Source organism: Cyprinus carpio, chromosome B6 (assembly GCF_018340385.1).
Source record: "Cyprinus carpio isolate SPL01 chromosome B6, ASM1834038v1, whole genome shotgun sequence".
NCBI classification, from domain to species: domain Eukaryota; kingdom Metazoa; phylum Chordata; class Actinopteri; order Cypriniformes; family Cyprinidae; genus Cyprinus; species Cyprinus carpio.
In genome coordinates this window covers 11,966,072-11,977,092 of record NC_056602.1, presented here as the reverse complement: position 1 = coordinate 11,977,092, position 11,021 = coordinate 11,966,072, and the positions used below count along the sequence as shown (strand labels likewise).

General features: G+C 34.8%; 1 long non-coding RNA gene across 1 annotated transcript; it reads right to left on the bottom strand.

Annotated features, from left to right (window-relative positions):
* Positions 1-767: 767 nt before the first annotated feature.
* Positions 768-2,720, bottom strand: LOC122137662. Its single transcript, XR_006155006.1, has 2 exons — positions 2,593-2,720; positions 768-1,071 (listed from the first exon to the last, which is right to left on the bottom strand). It is a non-coding gene; the product is annotated as an uncharacterized LOC122137662 (long non-coding RNA).
* Between the last annotated feature and the right edge of the window lie 8,301 nt (positions 2,721-11,021).

Sequence of the window (11,021 nt, the reverse complement as noted above, 5' to 3'; positions counted from 1 at the left end):
CCCACAATTAAACACTAATTTTGCAAAAGGAAAAGGTTTTCCTCTCACTACAGTATCTGTAGAAGATGCTTACCATTTCTGGATCTCCTGCAGCGAAAGTAAATCACACCAACAAGAGCTACAGCAGCTACAGCAACACCAACAACTCCTGCTACAGCAGCTGGAGACAGACCTGAACCAGGAACAGCTGGAGACAGACCGTCATTAGTGTGAGGAAATCTGACAGTGTGTTTATGCCATATTCATTGTATATATATTCTCTGGACACCTTTACAGGGCCAGTGTGTAGATGTCAAAAAACGTATCTATTAACATACAGAGATTATTTCATATTATAGATGTTTTAAAAACAAATAGAGCTCTCAGATTACAAAAGATCAAACCAGTTCATAACATCTAGCTCATTTAAAACATGAGATGAAACCATCTTCCAGAAGATGTCAGATGTGCCTCTAAGTAGCTGATTTGAAAAAATATAAATTAATAATAATTAAAAAAAAAAAAATTATTCAATGTTGTAATTAAACTAACAGAATGAAAACTTCTTTTTTACTCTGCAAGTTTGAGCAGTAAAATAGGTGCAGTATGTAGATAATAAACAGATCTTAAGATCACTGTTCAAACAGACTAAAATGAAAAATGTAATTATTACAGGGGAAATGACATTAAATGACTCACCACTGACAGTCAGACTGAAAGATTTTAGTTGAGGCTTTTTTGTTGATTTTGGTGCGGTCACACTTGCGGTTTCTGTTTAATGATTTTGTCTTTTTCCTGAACTCTCACTTCTGATGATCTCTGCTTCATAACGTCCAGTGTGTTCAGTTGTGATGTTTGTGATGATCAGAGATCCAGTCTCATAGTCCACCTTCAGTCTGTCTCTGAATCTCCCGTCTTCACCATCATACGTATTGGGTATGTTGAGATGTCCATTAATCAGAGCTATGCGAGTCTCTTCAGAATACCACAGCAACTTGTCATGCTCTTTTTTGATTATATCAGTGTTTAGAGTGACTGTATCTCCCTCCATGACTGATATTGACTTCACTGCATGTGTAACACCAAACACACCTGCAAGCACAAATTAGCAGTTACTAGTGTGTGTGTGTGTGTGTGTGTGTGTGCAGTCATCTTGCACCTATATTGTGTGGACCAATTGTATACAAAATATAATAAGCATAATATATAATAAAGCATAAACAACAGAAGACAAAAGAAAGGACCCACAAATAATAATATTAACAATATTTTTAAGGAAATCTGACAAATCCTAAAACCTTCTTTTTGGGGACAACCTCATTTATAAAAATGTAAAGCATACATACATACACACACACACACACACCACACACACACACACACACACACACGTTAAATTCGTTGTTATGTTTGAATATGTAAATGAGTACATTATTATTAGTATATATTATTAGTATTAGTAGATTATTATTCTAATTAATACTCAATCACTATTTATGTAAAAAAAAAATACTCATTTTGAGAAAACAGCCTCTAAACATATGCACTGTAATTAAAATATAAATAAAGTATTGCTGTATAGGTTTAATAACAAGACAAGGCATAGAAGCAAATTAGCCTAAATTTAGAAATTGACCAGTGCGTATAAATAAATAAATAATATAAATAAATATAATTGGTTTTGCCCTATAGTGCTTGTATTAAAATAATATATTTATGGTGTATTTTTGTGTATATAATTATTCTGATACAGCAATAGGCGACATTAGTGTAGACCACAAAATTATTTTAAGGCGGTCCATTTTTATTTATATTCATGGTGCATTTGATCGGGCAAATGACGAATTCACAATTAATTATACCACATTCACTGGACTAACGTTACATGTTTCATTTTAACACTGATTAAGAAATGACAGATTTAGGTCTTTTTTTTTAATCACTCAAATGCAACCTTTTACAGTAGCCAGGGGGTGAACACAAAGAAAGAGATACAAAACTACAATGAAATAGAGAGAAAATAAAATAAATAAATTACATAAAATTCCGGAAAATGTTTACATACATTAATACACTTAACAGCTTTCTTGTTTACCAGATTGTAAATATGAAAAAACTTTATGTAGACCACAAAATGGACTAGTGTGTATCAATATGACAGTTACATCTGTTTACAAGGAAATGTTTTCCTGTAAAATCCCCAGAGGGGAGTAGGTGCGGTCGGGTCTGGTCAAAACATTCAGCGGGTGCGGGTTTAAGAAAACAGTCCCGCAGGGCTCTATAGACTGTCCCAATCTACAGAGTGTTACAGTAACACTGAAGCTAAGGTTAATCGATCACAAGCGTTTTAAAGAAACTGCGTCACTATCGTCCGCCATTCCTATTTTATTTATATATTATACTGATGTTTAATCATCCAAGATAATATAAAGAGGATTTATATAGGCTAATGAGCAAAATCATTTTATTTATATATTATACTGATGTTTAAAACAGTCCTGAATAAAATAAAAGTAAAAGCATTTTGAAATGGTGTTTAAAAGAGTTAAAAACGGTCATATTCATCGAGGAAATGTAAAGGATTGAAAATACAGACACAAATGGATGTCTTACCTTCAACGAGAAAAGCGAACAGAATGATTACGATCTCGCTTCTCATCATTGTAAATGCTGATGTCTTCGGAGATATCTTTCGCTTCCAGAAATGACTTTCATTTCATGTCACAGCGGGGGGAGGGGCGGTGTCAAACCACGCATTCACTTTGTACAATCAGAATAGAGTTATTAAGGTTTATTAAGTCAGATAATAAAAATAAAGCTCGAAAGTAACTTATTTACACAGAAGAAATTACAAGAGCTGTTATTTATTTTGTCGAATTGAAGTAAAAGTACTACATTGCATTCCAGTCAAATGAAAATGAAAATATATCATCACATATAATCAGCATGATCTGAAGCCAAGTAAAGATGCTGTAGATCTCGAGGTCCACCATTTTTCAGCTCCAACCAGAGTCTTTAATAAACCAGATTATTCAGTTATTCACAGAAGTGAACAGAAAAAGTTGTCTGATTGTATTGGACAGCCATTAGTGTATCTGTCAGTAGTTTGTGGGTGAAACGTTTAGTCTTTGTTCTGCCCTGTTACTCCACACAGAACAACTTACATTGAAATAAAATCATCACTAATGTTTTAAATTACAGGTTATACAGGACCCAGATAGCAAAACAGATATTGATTCAACGTCGATTTTTGGTCAGTATAGGTCGTCGATCAGAATCAACGTTCACTACCCACATAGCAAACAGACTTGGCCCAAATGTGGCCTCAAGCTGGCACTGCTGGCCTCCTGTCGGCAATGGCATCTACCCTTTCAGCCAGAGCTGGGCCATGTGTGGCAATGACGGCACGGCGGGGATCCGGCAAACAACATGCTGAGACGTGTGTGCTGTGGATTAAATTTTGTGAGTCTTTATTTACAAACAAAAACATGCATAAGCCTCATGTCAGCAGTTGCAACAAAGGCCTACCTTTCTTTAAAAAATAAAAAACAATGTGTTTCACTGTCTAAATATATAATAAATAAATTCAGACGAGCAGTTTGTGATTTTCTGCCTTTATTAAACATTACAACTGCATTTGGTCCGTTTTGCAACATGATTCAGTTAAGGTCTTCAGGAGGTTAATCTCTTAGTGAATGGTCAGCACCTCCTCAGCGACTCTGAGGACAATGCGGTGGACAGTGGAACGAGGCACATGCCAAACACTCTGGAGACCACGCTGTATGATGAACCACTTGCAGACAGAAGAGAAACACCAGGGTCTGGACTGTGGCACCCATCCGTGTTAACGTTCTCTTCTCAGAAGATCCAGCAGCACTGTCAGGGCCTCCCTGTCCAGCGCTGGCACATTCAGCTTTATCTTGCAGTACAGGGGTCTGGTCTGATTTAGAGAAGGAAGGAAAAGAGAAACTGTTTAGAGCTATTACAAAGTAATTAGTAGAAGAAATATTGAGGTACTTTAGTAAAAACTTTTAGTAACTACTAATACCACATTGGGGAAAAACTACAAACCTGGAACAACTTGAGGGTGAGTAAATGATTACAGATTTTTTCATTTCTGGCTGAACTATCCTTTAAGTAAAAGTATCATCTTGCTCTTAAGGTATTGAGAGTAAAAGTAAAGGTATACAATATTGTTATGAAAAAAAATTAGTTAGTATGGTTTTGCATTAATATTACTGCTGCACTGATGTGTTAAAAATAGTAATGTTTCCAAACTCAAAAACATTAAAAATAGTAATGTTTCCAAACAAATATACTGTTGGGTAGTGTCATCTACAACAATGCATCATATTGTAAAATACCATATTTGTAGTGTTGCTGTCTGTGAGAAAAAACGAAAACTTAGTACTTCATATTTTTTTTTCAGTATACTTAACGAACATACTTCCTTCCAGTCCACCTCTGATTATTTTGAAAATAAAAAGTAATCAACATTCTGTCAGAATATTAACATATTTTGCCAACTATATCAAAGACTGCATCTGAAGGACTCGGACTGGTCAAACAGAGCACTGTTCAGCTGTGACAGCTGCCTCTGAACATTGAGCTGTAAAATGCTCTGTGTGTGTGTATGTGTAACTTTAGTTTGTTGTTGTTTTGTGGTTGTTATTGTGCTGAAGAGTCTTTCATAGGTATCATTGCATTATTCAAGTAAGCGCCAAGCCATTTCCAAAGCCAATGTGTAACATTGGAGGGCGGAACTACTGTAAATTTGCACTTAGACACTCCGAATAATCTTGTTTTCCATTTGCATTAAGATTATTTTCATTACCACACTGGCAGATAATTTTACGGAAACAAGACTAAATATCTTATATAGAAAATCCATCTTGATTTAAGAACAAAAAAAAACTTATAAATAAAATAATAAAAGCAGCAAAAAAAAAACTTAGTAAGAAAAACATAAAAAAAGCAAGGAGATCGAAAGAAACTCTGGGTAGGAGATCGAAAGAAACTCTGGGTTGAGGAGACCAAACATAACTCTGGATTTACCAAAGAAAACCTGCTCCTGTCCAGGTTAGGTTCACAGAGTAAGTTACCATGGTAACTGACTCTGAGTATAATTTACCTCTCTTTCGGCTTGACTTACCCCTGCTTTCTTGGGATTGACATAACTCCTGTTTTGAAACAGAAAACCCAGAGTTTCCCTCATTTCAGGGTTAACAAGAGTTTTCACTTAACCTCCTTTTCTGATATGGACCCCTTGGGCTTGTACCATGATGGTGGCTGAACAAACTCAGGGTTACAGAATTAGTTTTGAGTTGACAAAACCAAACCAGTCTGATCCAGCTTTGTTGGTACCATGAAGCTGATCATCGATTCACTTCTCGTGATCAGGCTTGATCCTAAGTCAATGGAGCACGTGCACACGAAAGTGTGACATCAGTAATGAACAGCCAATCACATGCCTTGGAACTGTGATTCACTTCTCGTGAGTATTAAACAATATGAAGATTTAAACACATTGACAAGATGAAATTATCTACCCTAGAAAGAGGGAAACTTAAAGAAAACATCATATATAGTCATGTTTAAAGCTATTGATTGTAAAACTTATTTATATTGCATATTATCTATATGTTCATATTAATTTTAAATAAAATCTTAATAATTACTATTGAACTAAGTCATCTTGTGGAATGGATTAAGGGTATAATAATTATATAAATCAAATAATTATAAAAAAGAATCATCTCTAAAACTCAGACATTTTTATCTGTAAAGGTGCTATATGTAAGATTTTAACTCTACTAAGCATAAAAATACCCTAATATGTTTGCTTCGGGGTTCGATGTGTTGTGCATTCAGAAATGATATTCTGCATACCTTGGTTGTAACGAATGGTCAGATCAGGGGCGGAGCCAGAATAATGCTTTTTGATTTTATGGAATAGAAAGCACAGTATTGTGGAGGAAAAAAATATTATGACATGACAAAATATTGTCTGGGGTGAATGCCAGGCTATATAAAAATAAATATTTAATTAATTAAACTGACTGCTGTCTTAATCAGGCTTAATACTTTTCTAATAATAAGCCAATACATTGATCTTTATTCATATAGGCTATAGTTTTTTAGAAAATATATTATATGTAACTGTTACATGGTGCCTGTATGAACAAATATAGTAAAAAAAAAAAACACTCTTCGTAATTAAATATAGGCTATTTCACATGAAGTATACTAAACAGATATGTTTAGTGGATATTCACTCACTTCAACATTTTCTTGATGTTTACAGATACAAACAGCCTGTAGCGCCATGAGATCATTGAATTCACTTGAAATAGAGCGCCAACTAGTGTTCAAAACAGAAAATAAGTTTGGGTCAATAAGATTCTCAATAATATTCCATCAATTCATTATACATTTGGTTTATTCTATAGTGTCAAAGGACGCATGGAGTCTATCCCAACATCAAGGAACACTGGCTGGCCAGTCCATCATATATTACCATAGAAGAGCAATAGAACATCAAAATAAATACTTTTTTTGTTAACTGATTTTGTTTGGGTCGTAGGATGCCCATTTTCCACAAGATAATATGATTATTTAGGGTCTTAATGAAAAATAGGATGCCCATTTTCCACAAGATAATATGATTATTTAGGGTCTTAATGAAAAATCTGTAACATAGTTTGGTTAATTTTCTCAGTTGTAGTATAAAAAAATATCTATTTTTTTAACCCTGTCAAAAAACAGCTCTTTTCAGATCAAGCCATTTTTGTGGCATTTTCCTTGAAATGTTAATGAGCTCTGCTGACCCCCGCCCCTCTCTTCCGAGATGCTCTCTGGGGGACTGTTTACTTTCGCCGCATTCATCGTGAAACTTGCTAATTAGCACATTAGGAAAGCCGATTTGCAAAGATTCCTTACAAAACATTTTACTCACTTCTAGATGAGGCTGGATCAAGAATGATTCGGGTGAACATAAGTCCATTTATGTAGATTGGTGGTGCATTCTCTTCAGAAACAGATGCAATCCTCTGCGTCAACAAGGATGTTGATCTAGGAACATGTTGTACTTTGTAAAATCATGCTCACCTATGGCCACCCTAGCTATAGGATACTTAATAAGACGGGCATGTTGACATAATTTTGTGTGAATTTGTCCATTTAATCACAATACTTCAGAGAGAGCTTAATATTTGCAAGCTTCGGATGAGCGCAAGCATAAATCTTCTCACTGCACACACGTGCAAGCTCATGTCATTCTGGCTCTTAAATGGGGTTAATGGCATAAATGACTGCTCATATTCCAGCATACGGCATTCGCATTGAACAAGAGTCATTCGCATTGGCATAAATGACTGCTCATATTCCAGCATACGGCATTCGCATTGAACAAGAGTGAATGGTTTGTCCATGTTTTTTTTTCCCATCTCTGTGAAAAGCCAAAATGCGCATCCATCAAAAGAAATACATTAGCTGAACCCTGTTTGTTTTATGTGTTATATATAGCAAACCATTTTACAGATGCTTGTCGGATGGTCGTTCCATCCCTAGTTACTATGGTTACTTACATACCCTGAAAGTAACCTCTAATTTTGGAACCGAAAGCTGAGGTTATTCGCTCGCTTATCCACAAACATACCCAGGTATGTCACATAACCTGCTTTTTGGAATACCCCCTTGTATTTTTTTTTTTTCTTTCATTTGAAGCTCCTAAAAGTTCCTAATGTTGTCTTTTTGAAAACCTAGTATTTTACTGTTAACAATTTTTTTTTGTTGTTGTTTTTTTTTTTTTCAGAAGTCCACATCTACTGCTTTGCTTCTACTGAAGCTGTGATCCGATTGGTCGTCTCTGCTCTGGTGGGCATGACGACTGTTGCTTAATGGTTTGACATCTGATGGGAGGAGGGGACAAGAAACAGACCTGTAAAGATGACAATATATGCAATGGTTTAAATTCAAATACAGTTATCAAAGAAAACAACTAAAGGTTTAATGTGTGGTTGCAGATTGAATTGTCAAGCTTATAAAAACATTATTTTATTTGAAAAAAAATAAACCATGAAATTTTAGGAAAGAAAAATAAAGTTAACATGGTCTAAAGTTATAGTTGACCAGTGTTGAAACAATGCTTTCCTTTTTTGATCATAAAAAAAGGGTTTGTCGTTGCTTGATACTATGCAATATGCTGTACATTGAGGCTACCTAATGGCTTAAACGATTAATATTTTTTTTTAAATATTTCCCTTCATTCTCTATACTGCCATTTATTTCTGTCAATACATGATTTTCTTATTTTCATAATGTGTGCTTTGTTGTTTTGCAGTATTTTCTTGATGCAGTTTTAGCGGTGTTACAAAAGCAAAAAACTATAAATCCAGGATGAATGGTAATTGTAAGTGGACAAATTTAATACTTTAAGCAGCTGAGGGATGCTGGACGGTGCTTGTAAATGGACGTGCACTCTTGGATTACTATTAACTGGAATGGCCACACAAGATGTTAAAATGCTCGTTGCACGTTTATTTTACCGTTACTGGTCTTCATTTACATTCAGGCAAGAATCCAAACAAACAGTCAGTAAATCCACCAGTCCCTTCACCTTTACAACAACATGCATAGCGTGTTACAAACAGTCTAGCGGTCAAAAACTGTGTGCACTTTTCCTACAGCAACACCTGTTACCTGAAAGAAGGTTCCCTCTCATATTTTGTTAACAATAAACCAAGAGTGACCCCTACAGGACATATCTGTACATAACAATTTAAAGCAAAGACCAAAAAGGACACTTACAATGTAGATTGTAGATTATGTATGTAGATTATGTATGTGTATGTTATGTATGTAGATTAAAGGGATACTCCCCCACAAAATGCACATTTTGCAATGAAACACTTACCTCCATGTCGTTCCAAACCCATAAAAGCTTTGTTCATCTTCAGAATTCAATTTATTTGGATGAAAACAATGAGTATCACAGACTGTCTCACAGGCATTGTTCTTTCTTCAGGCATCGACCAATAACTACATTAAAAATACATTAAAAACATTTTTCTTTCTTGTGAAGTCGCTATGGCTGGCATTGTTCTTTCTTCAGGCATCGACCAATTAAACTGATACATATGCATAAAACAAATTTGCTCATTGGTCGGGCATCGACCAATAAAATGTCTTCATTCGTACCAAAGCCCCGCCCCCTGCTCTGATCTCTTCCGTCTCCATATTCAAGTGCACAAGTGAGTTTTGCAACAGGAATACCGCAAAAAGAGTCAGTAGAGTACTGGCATAAAGTTGGCTTGACGTTGGACGTTCGATATTCGCAAATCTAGGGACCGTCTCTAAAGTTACATGCGAAACTACTGTACACTCCTCTAACGTCAATAGCGTGCAAGGAGAATGACCAACAGTCATGACAACAACTGTTAACTGTTCATCCAGGTGTCAACTATAATGCACACCCTTTATATTTTTTGATAATTATTAAAATAAACTGTAAATCATATGGAAAACAATTGCTACTTTTTATTACCGAATGGACTTAAACACAAATTTGAAGTTCAATAGCATTTGAACAGAATGACTCACATTAATAAAACATACTGTAAAAAGTGTTCATCCAGGTGTCAACTATAATGCACACCATTCATATTTTTCATAATCAATCAATTTAAACTGTAAATCATATGTAAAATATTGCTACTTTTCATTACCGAATGCACTTAAATACAAATTAAAAAGCTCAATAGCATTTGAACAGAATGACTAACATTCATAAAACATACTGTAAAGTGTTCATCTAACACCTTTCATGTTTATTCATAATTCTTCAAATAAACTGTAGCTAAATCATATGTAAAATATTGCTAATTTTTCATTACGGTCCCTATATCATCAATGAATGGGCTTAAATGTAAAATATGCCATAATTTGAAGCTCAAAACCATTTGAACAGAATGACTCACTTTCATAAAACATACTGTAAATTGTTCATCTAGGTGTCAACTATAATGCACACCTTTTATATTTTTTGATAATTATTCAAATAAACTGAAAATCATATGTAAAATATTGCTAATATGGCATATTTACATTTAAGCCCATTCTGTAATGAAAAGTAGCAATATTTTACATTTGATTTACAATTTATTTGATTAATTATGAAAAATATGGATGATGTGCATTATAGCTGACACCTAGATGAACACTTTGCAGTATGTTTTATGAATGTGAGTAATTCTGTTCAAATGCTATTGAGCTTCAAATTTGTATTTAAGTGCATTCGGTAATGAAAAGTAGCAATATTTTACATTTGACTTACAGTTTATTTGAATAATTATGAAAAATATGAATAGTGTGTATTACATCTGACACCTGGAAGAACAGTTAACAGTTGTTTTCATGACTGTTAGTCATTCTCCTTGCATGCTTTTGGCGTTAGAGAAGTGTATTGTAGTTTCGCATGTAACTTTACAGACGGTCCCTAGATTTGCGAATATCGAATGTCCAACGTCAAGCCTACTTTATGCCAGTAGCAAACGCCAGAGCGCTATTTGAACTTGTACTGCCAGATCTGAGAGGCTGTGACTTGACGTTGTGCAGCGAAACTGAAGTAAAGTACAAAAGTAAATATGTCGTAAACATTTGTGTATGTCATTTTCTTTATGTGAATGCCATTTTACACATTTGTGACTATTCATCTAAAATTTCCAATTCAAAACACGTATGTTTTGATCATTGTCTGTGTGTGCAAATTAAAAGATTCAGCTTTTCACATAAGAGCTGTGAGTGTTAATTTCAATTTACAAATACAAATGCTAATATGACAAGTTCTCACATTCAGATTTTCAACCTCTCGAGTAAGATACTGATATACCTCCATATTTATTCAACAATTCCTCTCCTCTTTGTCTCTCCAAATCAGCGTAGCACCATTTTGACAAATCGCAGGAGGTGTACGCTCCTCTGTGTCAGCCTCGCTGCGCTGTTGCACTGCTTTCATTCAAACCAAAGCGTAAATACACGTAAAC